The sequence below is a fragment of the Micromys minutus genome (genome assembly GCF_963924665.1).
Source record: "Micromys minutus genome assembly, chromosome: 27".
NCBI classification, from domain to species: domain Eukaryota; kingdom Metazoa; phylum Chordata; class Mammalia; order Rodentia; family Muridae; genus Micromys; species Micromys minutus.
Window position 1 is genome coordinate 13,458,206 of NC_137962.1, and position 14,754 is coordinate 13,472,959.

Below are 14,754 nucleotides of genomic sequence, written 5' to 3' on the forward strand. Positions count from 1 at the left end.
GCTGAGGATATCTCTGAAATAGTCATTTTCCCTCTTTGTTGTGACTAATAAAAACACCCAAGCAAATAAACAAATTAAGCAGAAACAATGAAGAAAAATGTTTATGTTAGCTCTGGGACTTGGGGCAGGGCAGGCGTTGTCTAAGCTGTGGTGAAAGAGATTAGATACACTTGCAGTTTCTAAATGGTGAGGAGTATAGAGCAAGATTAGATTGGTCATGAAAGGGACAGACTATAACAAGTAAGCCTGTCCTGAGTGTGCTACATATCTGAGACAGACTTCACCTCCCAACAGAGAGCCACAAGTTAGAGAGTATGATATGACTAAAACAGAACTACAAACCTGAAGGGACACATCTCATTCAAAGTATACAGTATTATGTAAGAAATGTGTGTGTGTGTGTGTGTGTGTGTGTGTCTGTGTGTGTGATGTGTCATGAGAGCTCCTCATATGTGTATTACTAGGCATGTTTGGTAAAAGAGAATTGGTATATGCATACTGTGCTCATGGTTGTCTTGCTCTCTGTAGACATTCTCATTAGTAGACTCAACCCATAGTATTTCAGTGGAATATGAACACTGGGAAGCAGCTGTTTCAATTATATGTAGGTCTGGCTGGTCTATCTCAGACATGTTAAAGATTTTACTGAGATATTCAACAGAAATGAATTTCTATGGGCTATGCGGCAGATGTCAGGAACTGTTTAGACACTCACTCTCAGGTAAGAGTGGAAGCATATAAACACCAAATTGTGCTCCATTAATGGAAAGGTAGATTGCAGTAATATAAATAAAATTTTTCCTCCCATGTGCACTGGTTTTTGAACAGTTGGTGGTACAGTTTGAGGCATACAGTGGGATCGTTATGATATGAGTCTTGCTGGAAGAAGTGTATTATTGAGGGTGGTCTTGAAGATGTCATAACCTCACCCCAATTTAAGTTTACTCTCTTGGATCTGTGTTTGTGGATGGAGATGTGATCTTTCATGTTTCCTCCTCCAGGCCCCCCGACTGCCATGCATCAGTCACTATTATGGAAATTTGCTTCCTCGGGAACCATAAGCCAAAATAATGTCTTTCTTCAAAAGGTCACAAGTGGCCCTGATGTTTTATCAATTCGACAAAAATTCAACTAGAACACAGACCAAGTAAGATTCTGAGGGAACAACATAGAAATGGATTTTTAATGGAACTCAAGGAGCCTAAGGCTGAAAATAGGATGCAATGGATCTTAGGGGAAAGAAGGGAATTCAAGGAGTAGGTAGAGAGACTTGTAAAACCACACAGGCTTGGGCTGGAGAAAGAAAGACAAAATTCTTGTGGAGCATGAATGAGAAACTGTGATGCTAGTTTCAGGGTCATACAACCTAGGGTAGCCATATGACACAGGAGTGCCTGACTATACAAAGGCAGTAAGCAATAGAAAAAGGATGGGACATTCCACCTATCTTACAATTTTTAACACAAAAAAATTCCTATCCAAAGAAAATACAGGGACAAAAAAAATATCAGAGACCATAAGGAAAGGACATCCAGAGAAATTCATCACATCTGCAAAACACAGAGTCTATTGCCCATGGGAGCCTGGTATGACTGTACTCTGAGAGGTTCTACAAGCAATACAGATGCAGATACTCAGTCAATGATCAGTCTGAGCCTGGGGACTTCAATGGAAGAGTTAGGGAGAAAACTAAAGGAGCTGAAGAGAATTGCAACCCCACAGGAAGTACAATGTCAGCTAACTGGACCACCCAGAGCTCCCAGAAAATAAACCACCAACCAAAGAGTATACATGGTGGGAGGCAGGGCTCCAGATACATATATAGTAGAGGATGGCCTTATCTGACCGCAATGGGAGGGAGAGGAGGCTTGATGCCCCTGTGTAGATGGATGCTAGAGGGGTTCAGGAGGAAGGTATGAATGGGTAGAGGAGCACCCTCATAGAGGCAAAGAGGATGAGGGAGGAGGGAATGGGAGAGAGAATGTATGGATGGGTAAGCAGGAAAGGGGATATCATTTGAAATAAAATAAAAAGATTAATAAAAGTATTATTCCTAAATGTAAGTAAAGATATGTCATATACTTAATACTAATAAACTCTTTGGTTTGGCAATTAAAAAGAGAAAAAGTAAAATAGCAGCTACTTTGTGACAGAAAATCCACAGGGTGACTATAGGAAAAGAGAATGACAGGTGGCAATAACATTCCATTTGGGAAGTTTAAACAAAGCCTTAAGGATAATGAGTAAATCTGTAGAGCCAGATGACTAGACAGAATATCCATTCCTATGTGTATGTCCACCAACCACATGGCAGATAGATGTTATTGGGCAACATCCACAGTGTGGGGAATCACATGGTTCTACAGTCTTTCTGTCCAGCACATGTTTGACCAAAAGCAGTTTCTAAGTTTCTCAGTGTTGCAAATCTTTATTTAAAATAATGTCTTGTTTATGGCAGTAGCTAGTTTACAAAGTCAGGCTATATATATTAGAGGAATGAATGAATGAATGAATGAATGAATGAATGAATGAAGGATCTGAGAGTTATCTAGCTTCCTCTTGACCTTCTAGCTTTGTCTAATCCCCTGGGCTCTGCCTGAATCACTTTGTCAGTTCACTAATACCTTGACTGCTGCTGGACAGATCTGGCAAAGTTGGTACTTTGTAGGCAACCAGCTTGTACTTTTTGTCCTTTGATTGCAATTAATGAGATTAATTGTTTCTCTGCTTCCCCATTATGCTTTGATGAGGCCGCATGAGTGCATTTCCAGGAATGTAAGTGTTCAGTATTAGTGTGTTGTCTTTCTGGGCGAGCAATGTTATTATACTGCTTCATTAATGCCAGTACATGTGGTTCAATTAAGATTTACAAATTAGGTTTAATTAAGGTTTATAAGCAGAGAGGTGAACTCCTGGCTGTGCTCAAACTGTTGATCTCTTCTCTTTCTTCATTTTTTCTCGTACACAGTGCTGCTTGTGATTATAAAAATCCAGAAGGTTCTGGAACTGGGAAACAAAGGACAGTCTTTGAGCACCTGATTTCATTTACTGTCCTTAGACCCCTCCCTTTTTTTTTAAATGAGAATTGGGACTTTGGGACAGGACACTGATGCCAAAAAGCATACAAAACTTTTGTTCTGAGTCAGTCTTGCCTCAGAGATTCTCAATGAAGAGAGAAAAAGGATGGGGATGAGGGATAAAAGAGAGGCAGAGACAAGGCACAGAGGCAGAGAAGGATTTCTGATGTATGATTACACAGAAGTATTCAAAATGGTAAAACAACCGAATTTTAAGTTTATGAAAGGACACCTATCATTAGTAAGACAGTTTATTTTGACTTACAGTTCTATAGTGATGAGACCCATTATAGCAGGAGCCACAGCCAGTGCACCCCAGACACAGCTCAGGTAGCAAGAAGCTGAGAGAGCATAGCTTCAACTGCAAACACAAAGGAAAGAAAGAACTGAAAATGGGGTAAGTATATAAACTCTCAAAGCCTTCACTCAATGATGTATTTACTACAGCATTCTCTACCTCCCCATAAACTCTCTGGACAGTGCCAACAATCTGAACTCTACAGATAGTACCACCAATCAGGAAGCAAAAATTCAAATGCCTGAATATATGGTACATCACATGGTAGATATAAATGCACATTTTAGGTCGTAAGTTACTGGCTTTAACTCACTTTTTTTAAAAGACAGTTTTGCTATGTTGCAGTGGTTGTCTGGAACCAAGAGATTTAACTGTCTCTGCCTTTCAAGGATTGAGATTAAGGGCTTTTGCTATTATACTTGACTTATTTTTTCTTAAAAATAGTGCATTTAGCATACATTCCTCTGTGATTATCAAAGGTATTTGATTCACTCATCAAATCATTCATTAAAATGTATATCATTCATTAAGATGCCCTTCCAACTCTAAGAAGAATTGGGTTAGAATATTGATGGGGATTGCATTAAATCTGTAGATTACTTTTGGTAAGATGGCCATTTTTTAAATGTTGATCCTTCCAATCCATGAGGATGGGAGCTCTTTCATTTTCTGAGATCTTCATCAATTTCCTTCTTTAGAGGTTCAAAGTTCTTGTCATGAAGTTCCTTCACTTGCTTAGTTAGAGTCACACCAAGGTATTTCATAATTTTTGTGACTAGTGTAAAGGGTATCTTTTCCCCAATTTCTTTTTCCATATGTTTGTCCTTTGAATATAGGAAGGCTACTGATTTGTTTGGGTTAATTTTATATCCAGCCACTTTGCTGAACTTGTTTATTAGCTGTGGAAGTTCTCTGGTGGAATTTGTGGGGTAACTTATGTACACTATCATGTTATCTGCAAATAGAAATGTTTTTACTTCTTCCTTTCTGATTTGTATCCCTTTGATTTCCTATTGTTGTCTGACTGCTTTGGCCAGGACTTCCAATACTAGGTTGAATAGGTAGGGGAAAGTGGGCACCCTTGTGTAGTCCCTGATTTTAGTGGGATTGCTTCAAGTTTCCCACCATTAAGTTTGATGTTGGTTGTTGGTTTGCTGTATATTTCTTTTATTATGTTTAGGTATGGGCCTTGGATTCCTGTTCTTTTCAAGACTTTTAACATGAAAGGGTGTTAAATTTTGTCAAATGCTTTCTCAGCATCTAGTGAGATGACCATGTGGTTTTTTTTCTTTGAGTTTGTTTATACGGTGGATTACATTGATGGATTTCTGTATATTAAACCATCTCTATATCCCAGGGATGAAGCCTACTTGGTAATGGTGAATGATCATTTTGATGTGTTCTTGGATTCGGTTTGCAAGGATTTTGTTGAGTATTTTTGCATCAATGTTCATAAGTGAGATTGGTCTGAAGTTCTCTTTCCTTGTAGGGTCTTTGTGGGGTTTAAGAATGAAGGTTATTGTAGCATGAAAAAATGAGTTAGGTAGTGCTCCATCTGATTCTATTTTGTGGAATAGTTTTGAAAGTATTGGTATTATGTCTAATAATGTCTAATAAAATAAATGTCTATTAAAATTCTGTAGTGAACCCATCTGGGCTTGGGCTTTTTTTTGGTTGGGAGGCTTTTGATGACTGCTTCTATTTCTTTAGGTGTTATGGGATTATTTAGATGGTTGACATGGTCCTGGCTTAACTTTGATATCTTGTATCTGTCTAAGAATTCATCCATTTCCTCCAAATTTTCTAGCTTTTTGGAGTATAGGCTTTTGTAGTAGGATCTGATGATTCCTTGAATTTCCTCAGTTTCAGTGTTATTTCTTTACTTTCCTTTCTGATTTTGTTAATTTGGATACTCTCTTTTTGCTCTCTAGATAGTATGGCTAAGGGTTAATCAATCTTGTTAATTTTCTCAAAGAACCAGATGTTGGTTTTATTACTTCTTTGAATGGTCCATTTTGTTCCTATTTAGTCTATTTCTGCCCTAAGTTTGATTATTTCTTGCTGTCTACTCCTCTTGTGTGTCACTGCTTCCTTTTCTTCTAGAGCTTTGAAATGTGCTGTCAGGTTGCTAGTGTATACTCTCTCCATTATCTTTTGGAAAGCACTCAGAGGTATGAGTTTTCCTCTCAGTACTGCTTTTATTGCATCCCATAGGTTTGGGTATGTCGTGTTTTCATTTTCATTGAATTCTAGAAAATCCTTAATTTCTTTCTTTATTTCATCTTTGACCCTGCTATCATTTAATAGAGCATTGTTTACTATACATGTGTATACTGGCATTGGGTTGGAAAGAGCAATGTGCAATTTCATCTGGAATAACAAAAGACCTAGAATAGCAAAATCTATCCTCAACAACAAAAAACATCTGTAGCAATCACTATTCCAGAACTGAAGCTATATTACAAGGCAATTGTGCTAAAAATTGCATGGTACTGGCACAGAAAATAGGCACGTGGATCACTGGAAAAGAATAGAAAATCCAGAAATGAATCCTCACATATATGGTCAACTGATATTTGACAAAGGAGCTGTAAACATTCAATGGAAAAAGGACAGCCTATTCAACAAATGGTGTTGGTCCAACTGGCACTCAGAGTGCAGAAGGATGAAAATAGAGCCTTTCTCATCTCCTTGTACAAAGCTCAAGTGCAAGTGGATAAAAGATCTCCACATTAAACCAGGTACATTGAAACTATTAGATGAGAAAGTAGGGAAAACCTTAGAACACATAGGCACAAGAGAAAATTTCCTGAACAAAACACCAATGGCTCGTGCTCTAATGTCAAAAATTGACAAATGGGACTTAATGAGATTGCAAAGTTTCTGTAAAGCTAAGAACACTGTCAAGAAAACAAAATGGCAGCCAACAGAGAGGGAAAAGTTCTTTAACAACTCTACATCAGATAGAAGCCTAATATCCAAGGTATACAATGAACTCAATAAGTTAGATACCAGAGAATCAAACAACCCTATTAAAAATGGGGTGCAGAGCTAAACAGAAAGTTCTCAAGTGAGGAATATCAAATGGCTGAGAAGCATCTAAGGAAGTGCTGAACATTCTTAGCCATCATGGAAATGCAAATCAAAACAACCCAGAGATTCCACCTCACACCAGTCAGATTGGCCAAGATCCAAAACTCAGATGACAGCAGATGCTGGCGAGGATGTGGAGAAAGAGGAACACTTCTCCACTCTATGCGGGGTTGTAAACTGATACAACCACTCTGGAAATCAGTCTGGCGATTCCTCAGAAAATTGGACATAGTACTACATAAAGATCCAGCTATTCCACTTCTGGGCATATACCCCAGAGACACTCCAATATACAACGAAGACACATGCACCACAATGTGCATAGCAGTTCTATCTATAATAGCCAGAAGCTGGAAAAAACCCAAATGTCCTGCAGTAGATGAATGGATACAAAAATTGTGGTACATTTACACAGTGGAGTACTACTCAGCTGTCAGAAACAATGACTTAATAAAATTATTAAGAAAATGGATGCATCTAGAGAATATTAGCCTGAGTGAGACTACCCAGTCACAAAAGAACACACATAATATGCAGTCACTGATAATCGATACTAACCCCAGACATCTCTGAACACCCCAGATACAATTCACAAATTGTGTGAAGTTCAAGGGGAAAAAAAGAAAAAAAAGAAAAAACCATTATGCTCAATCTTACACACCAAGAATACTTTGACTAATTCTGGGTTACAACCTGTTTTACATGTACTTTATGCTCATTGGAACTAGTAAGACCTTAATACACACTATTATACCTTTGAAAAGATAAATTCCAAGCACTAACAAAATTGTATTCGTATACTTTTATGCAAAAATGCTTAAAATTTGTTCATTTACCTTTGTTTTTCTAAAATAAAATTGTTCAAAAAAATACAAACTTAGAAGTCACACCAAAAAAAGAAAAAAAAAGGACTAAAGAAAACATAAATTTAAACAAATGCTTGAAAGACTTTCTGGGAAATTTGGGGAAATGAGGAGAGAAATTATATAATTATTATTATAAAAAATAAAATAGAAAAATAAATTTATACATGCTGTTAAAAAAAGAGATGCCCTTTTAAGTCATGTTACAGGTCTTCCTAACTAGTGTATCTAACAAAGTCTAATGACCTAATAAATGTTAGTAACCACAAAGCCCCAAGATTTCTTTTATGATTTACATCCTCTCACTGCCTCTACCCTGGTCACACACTCCCACAATCTCCTCCATCTGCCCTTCTCCTCTAAGAGGGTATGTCACCTTTATCCCCCTCTTCCTGGACATCAAGTCTCTGCCAGGCTAGACACATGCTTTTCCACTGAGGCCACAAGGCAGTCCATCCAGAAGAACATATAGCACAGACATTCAACAGCTGTTGGAATTGCCATCCCTGCCACCCCTGTAACAGTTGTTAAGGACCCACATGAAGACCAAGCTGCACATATGGTGCATATGACCAGAAGGCCTAGTTCTAGAACATGTATGTTTTTTGATTGGCGGTTCAGTCTTTGAGAGCCCCAAAGGTCCAGGACAATTGATCTTGTTGGTCTTCCTGTGGAGTTTGTACCACCTTTAAGGACCCACAATCCTTAGTTTCAAAGATCCATCTACTCAGCTGTTGATGCTTGTATCTGTGTGTAGCTGCTATGTGGAACCTCTCAGAGGACAGTCATGCTAGGCTCCTCTGGTTTGTAAGCATAACAGAGTACTATTAATAGTGTCAGACATTGGTGCTTACCCATGGGATGTGTCTTAAGTTGAAATCCCTAGTATTTATGCCACACATTGAGACTACTTTTTCACACCCCTACAGTAGTCCTTTGGTACATGAAGAGTGTAAGTAGAGGGATTTATGTAAACAGTTTATATTTGTTGTTTTGTATAAATTTGAGAAGATGATATGGATAGCATTTTACTCTGAATACTTCTCACCATATAAACATCAACAAAAAGAGACAACAGTATGACTGATATATGGTTCCAGATGATAAGCAAAATAGTACTTTATTTTTATTAGATGTTTTCTGCATTTACATTTCAAATGTTATCCTCCTCCCCGAATCTATCCCCCTCTCCCTCTCATTGCCTCCATGAGGGTGCTCCCTCTCCCAAACACCCTGTCCCACCTCAGCACATTGGCATTCCCCTACAGTGGGAAAAGGAGCCTATAAAAACAGAGCTCTAAATGAGATTGATTTGAAAGAGAGAACCTGGGCATGGTGTTGCCTACTTCACAACCTATGGCCTGAGAGTGCCTGTCTGTGAGTCATAAATTTCCTACCTTAATAAGAAATGTGGGAACATTGCTCACTGTCTCAGCTTCTCCTAAGTATTATTAACAAAGTTGAGGGAGATAGTGAACACAACACTATGAAAGATGGGGAAATACCGATTAAATTGTATATGGCTGCATAAACATAAGGAGTTATTATTATGTTGATTATCACTGATGACAGTGTGGACAAATGTGGTAATTACTCTCATAAAATGAAGATGCTTTACTCTGGATGTTCAAGAGAGGCTTATTCTTCTAAAAAGAGCGATTATAAGCTTAGAGTATTCCTTTTTATTAGTGCTATAATAACTGTTCCATGTAATATTAATAACAATAATAAAATGTTAGCTACTTCCACATTATTTCCAGGGAAAATGAACACAAAAGCTAAGAAGTTGAGTGAGAAAAAAACCTGTTACTTTTAATGATGTCAGTAAAAAAGCAAGAGATGTGCAAATGAATCAGTTGCCGACATTCCTACATTTTAATAGTTCTGAGTCATCTGTTATCTCCTTTTGTTCTGGGGCACTATGGATGATCACCATAGATGTGCTATTAAGGATCTCTTTGATGGGGCTTGTAGCTCTCATGTTTTCTGTGATCTAATAGACCAAATGCTTCCCAGTTTGCTCAGATATGTCTATTGGTATTTTATCATTGCTCTCAAATACATTTTAGCCTCAGATCAATGTTTATTTTATGAGACAGAATTTGGCTTCATGGGTCTTATTGAATTCAGGTTACATGCATTCAGGATGAAGCTGTTAACTAAAGAACCAACAATTATGCCTTTTTGCCCTTATATGTGGGTTAATGTAAATTTGATGGAAAATCATGTCTGTTTTGGCTTTTAATAATTATGATGATTTGTGTGTGTGTGTGTGTGTGTGTGTGTGTGTAATGATATAGCTATATAGATTCAGTTATAATTTATTGGAATGGGAATGGCTTACAAACTGTGATTCAACTAGTCTACCAATGACTGACTAACCACCAAAAGAAGGTCCAATAATCCAGTAGTTTTTAAGTTTAAGAGGTGAGATATCACAGTCTGTCTTCAGTATTTATTAGAATCTAGAAGGCTCGAGGGCCAGTGAAAGATCTGACTTACTAGTAAGAATGAGACCAAGCAGGAAAAGAGAAAGCTTCCTCCTTTCATGTCCTTTATGGAAAGTGCCAGCAGAAGGTATGGTCCAGATTAAGGATGTAGCTTCCCATTTCAAAGATTTGTATTTGAAGAGCATTTTTCCAGTTCCAATAATTTAATTTAAAAGAAACCCCTCACAGGTTTGTCCAATCATTTTCATCTTAGTTAATTCTAAATGTAGAATTACATCTAGAATTAACTAAGAGTCATCAATAAGAGGGAATTATTCTTCTGACACCCTGACATATTACTACATTTATCCCACCTGTGACCTAAGGCCCAACAGGGAGAAAAGAATTATTGGGCCTTATGGTTTCAAATGTTCAATCTATTACAGGGTAGAGAACATGGTCTGAGAAGATTGTATTAGGGTAAGCAGGAACCAGAAACAGAACAAGGAACTTTGAACTCAGGATAACTTTCAAAGGCATGACCACTGGCCTTCTTTTTCCATTCCTTAAAGAATACAGTGTCCTATGTGATAGTGACAAGAACTAAGGGCAAAGTGTTCAAATCATAACTGTCAGAGGACATCTCAGATGCCAACTATAAAATTATACAACACCAGAAGCTAGCATGTGTCATGAAGTCTGATCAGGCCCCACCAGAACTTTACCACAGTGAAAGGCTGCTTTTCATTAACCAGACCTAAAATATCAGCATCCCATTGTCTACATACCATTCCTTCCTACCTGCACAGGATTCTCATTCCTGTGTTCATTATTACTTGGACAGCATAACACAGCTCTGTGCTTTCTACTCTTAGGCTTTTAAATCCATTTGACATCAGTTGTGGCTCTCTGACATTAGCCACCAACATAGTTATCACACAAGTGAAGGCATGGTAGCAGAGCAGTAGGAAACTTAAAAATTTCGAAGATCAACAATATAAACTAACCAGATCCCTCCCCGGCCCCTCCGAGCTCCCAGGGAGCTGCATATTTAGTAGAGGATAGTCTAATTTGGCATTAGTGGGAGGAGAGGTCTTTGGTCCTCTAAAGGTTCAGCTCCCCAGTGTAGGTGAGGTGGGAGTGGGTATCTGGATAGAAGACCACCCTCAGAGAAGCAAGGGAAGAGAATATGGGATGGGAAGTTTGCAAGGGAGGGGGTTGAGGGGACAAGGAAAGAGGATAAAATTTGAAATGTAAATAAATAAAATATCCAATAAAAAGGAAACTGGCATATGCAAATGACCATGATTTAAATGACCAAAGGCAACAGAAAGAAAAAACAATGCAATTTGATTGACCTTTGTTATTTTTAAAAGGAAAGAGCTAATAACATATTAATATTCTTTGCCTTCACCTGTAAGACAAACACAATTTAATGTACTTAGGGAATATGGTACCTGGCTTATGATAGGTACATAAAAGCCTACAGTCGCTTGCCTAGCAAATGGTATGTCCTAAATAAAAGACGTAACTAACACCATCACTATTCATATTACTTTGCTAATATGGTAATCCATCCTTTCTGTTTTTTTTTTTTAAAGAGAGGAAATTAAATTGGCAAGATTAATAAGGTCTAACTCAATGTATTTTTCTCCTGTGCTAAACTGTAACCTTTATCAGTTAGTTTGCTACATATATCTCTTAATGCAAATTTTTGTTGCTTAAACTATGAGCACATAAATCAACACAGCATTAACAATTAAGGAGAGATTATCACTTCTACAACTACCTTCTTGGGGAAACAAAAGATTGAAAATTACCTCTAGCTTAATCTTTTAGGCAGCAGGCATGAAAACACATTTCTGCATCTATATGCCATGGTTTATAAATAAATTTATGACTGGTATGATCCAAGAAGTCCAGATTCAATCAATTTCATGTTTCTTCACTATTTCAAAGAGAAACAGAAGTGCTTCATATAGGAAAATCTCAAATCTAGCTGAATTGAATTTTTAGCTCCCAGAATCATGCAGTAAGATTTGGTCAGACCTAAGCCTCCATTATTAAAACTTTATCACCTAGTGTTAGAAATGTTTTATCATAGGCTTGTCAAATGCATATACAGTCAACTCCTCTAATAATGGGAAAGAGCTTGCAATTTCATGATTCTTTCACATCAATTTTATCCGTGCAGATTTGTGAATATCACTGAGCTACCTATTAATTAGATGTTTACTTAGTCAAAATGGATAGCTTAGTGCATCTGTTTAAGTATTGATTAAAGTGAAGTTCTTATGATGTGGCTAACCATTAGTAGCTGTCAAACAGTTCTTATCTATATTCCAAGTCATCTAATAGGAGACAGGTACTGCATGTTTTTCATTTTCTCTTATCAAGATGATTGCATGAGGATTTTATTACAAGTCCACATTAATAATACAATATTTAGAATTTTAAAAACAATTTACTTGTTGAAAACTACTAGCCTATGTAAAGATAAGATAATGTCTCAAGTTATATTTTGTTTTAATTTCTTTGGGGATTGGAGACCAATACTCTTGAGAATTATGTCATCAAATTTATAATATTACAGTAAATTAATGCATTTTAAGAAACCTGTAACTTGTTCATGAATAGAGCATTAAAGCAGTGCATGAACTCTCTGCGGAGACTTGAATAAAGATGTTTCAGACACACTCCTATATTTGAACACCTGCTCTTCGGGTGCTGAAACTATTTTGAATGTTGGTATAACCTTGGAACAAGAAGTACCACCAACCAAAGCTTATACATGGAGCAACCCATACCTCCAGCCACATATGTAGCAGAGGATGGTCTTGCTGGGCATCAATGGGAGGAGAAACCCTTGGTTCTGTAAAAGCTCAATGCCCCAGTTTAGGGGAATGCCAGAGCAGTAAGGCAGGAGGAAGTCGGTGGTTTCTGAGGGGAAACCACGAAAGGGGATACGATTTGAAATGTAAATTAAAAAATATAAAATAAAAGGAATGAAAAAATAAGTACATCTATTGAGCCATGTCCTACTACCATCTCCTTCTCTACTTATGTACAGTTGAAGATGCTCTCAACTTCCTCCTTATGACACCATGTTTGCTGGTTTTTGCTTCATTGCCTTCCTGATAACCTTTTAGACTGTCATCCCTCTAGAACTATAAGCCAAAATAAAGTCTTGTGCGTTGCATCAGACAATAGTATTTGTCTGTATGTCTGTATGTATTTATGTATGTATGCATTCCTGAATTTCATCTCTAACACTGCATGAATTTAGACAGATATAGTGGCTCAAGTCTGACTAAGAAGGAGGAGGGGACTAGGGAGTAGGATTGAGACTTTAAGGTTACATGCTACTCTCTATCTAGGTAGCTAGGTCAAGGTCAGGCTCTAGCACGTGAAGCTCTGTCTGAAAACTTATTATTCAAAGTCAGATTAATCGTGATATGCTGTTTAAAGACAAAGTACATTGAATTAAACCTATGTTTGTAGATTCTAACCAATTGATGACATCAAAGTTGCTCCTCAATCAATTACAAATAGTTCCTCTAGGGCTTTAGTTGTATTTCAGTTTGGCGCAGAACAGTGGACTAGCATGAGCAAGGGCTTTGACTGATCTGTAAAACTCTAAAAAAAGAGAGAGAGAAAAAAAAAGAAGAAAGAACAAATGAAATTTATTTTAAAAATGGATTTTAAAAATCCTCTTTTCACCTTGTTCAAATACCTCTCTCAAGGATTTCTTTCTTTAATCACAGTTACTCTAGGAATTATTTTCTCACACACTAAATCAAATAAAAGTGTTCCTGAATGTCATGGAATCTTGCACGGACTTTATTGCTGTTGCTTCACTGAATAATCTGCCAAAGTATTTGGGAGACAGAAGAACCTGGTATTTTGAGTTACAGACTCTGAAGTTCAATTGCATTTGATATCAGGTCACATTACGTCATCACCTTAATCAAGAAGCTAACTCTCCATAATCTTAGTTTGTTTTCTCATCGGTAAAATAATCCTTGAATTGTATTTCTTATTTTTTAAATAAAGAATATATAAAATACTCTATCCAACTATTCGACTATGTTTTCCTGGGATGATGAATCACCAACTAAGTGAATACTGATAACTCATGATCTTTTCTTTAATTACAATTACTACACTGGGAAACAAAATGGAGGGACATATCTCTGTTACAAAAGCTTTCTGAGTTCACACAGGGATAAGAAAGCACTTGAAGGTACAAATGATACAAGACATAGTACTCTTGTTTTGTTCAGTGACAAAACAGAGTGTGGGCTGATGAAGTGGCTTAGTGTTTAAGATAACCAGCTGTTCTTATAAAGGATGCAGTTTCAGTTGGAAGCATCTACTTGGCAGTTCACAACCATCTATGTATCTCTACTGTCAGGGGATCAAAAATTCTGTTCTGGCCTCCACAGACCACAAAGAACATGGTGCACATAGACGCCTGTAAGCAAATATCAAACACATAAAATATAACTGTGTAGATAGACAGACAGACAAAAGATAGATAGAAACATACATACACACACACAAACACACACACACAGACACACACACACACACACACACACACACACACACACACATCAATTAAAAATAGTGACCAAGAGAAAAAAACAAAAGCTTTCCAAAGTCATTTTAGTGATCTGACATAAAAGAGAAAGAATAAATGAAATCAATGAAGCTTCTCAAAGGAAAAAAACTTTGCTTTGCCTGCTGGAATATTTTAAGGCATAAATTTAGTCATTGCCTATTTACCAAGATTTATTTTATTAATTAATATTTTAAACCACTTGCTTTATTTAATAAGACAAAGTCAGCCCTACTGCATTTGAATTTTAGTTATAATTAATGATGGTATTATGAAAATTAATGATTTTTCCATTATTCATTATGACATCATCAGTACTAATGGCCTATTTACTGCTGCTGTGCTGATGGAAGCTAAAAATATTTTTAAGTGA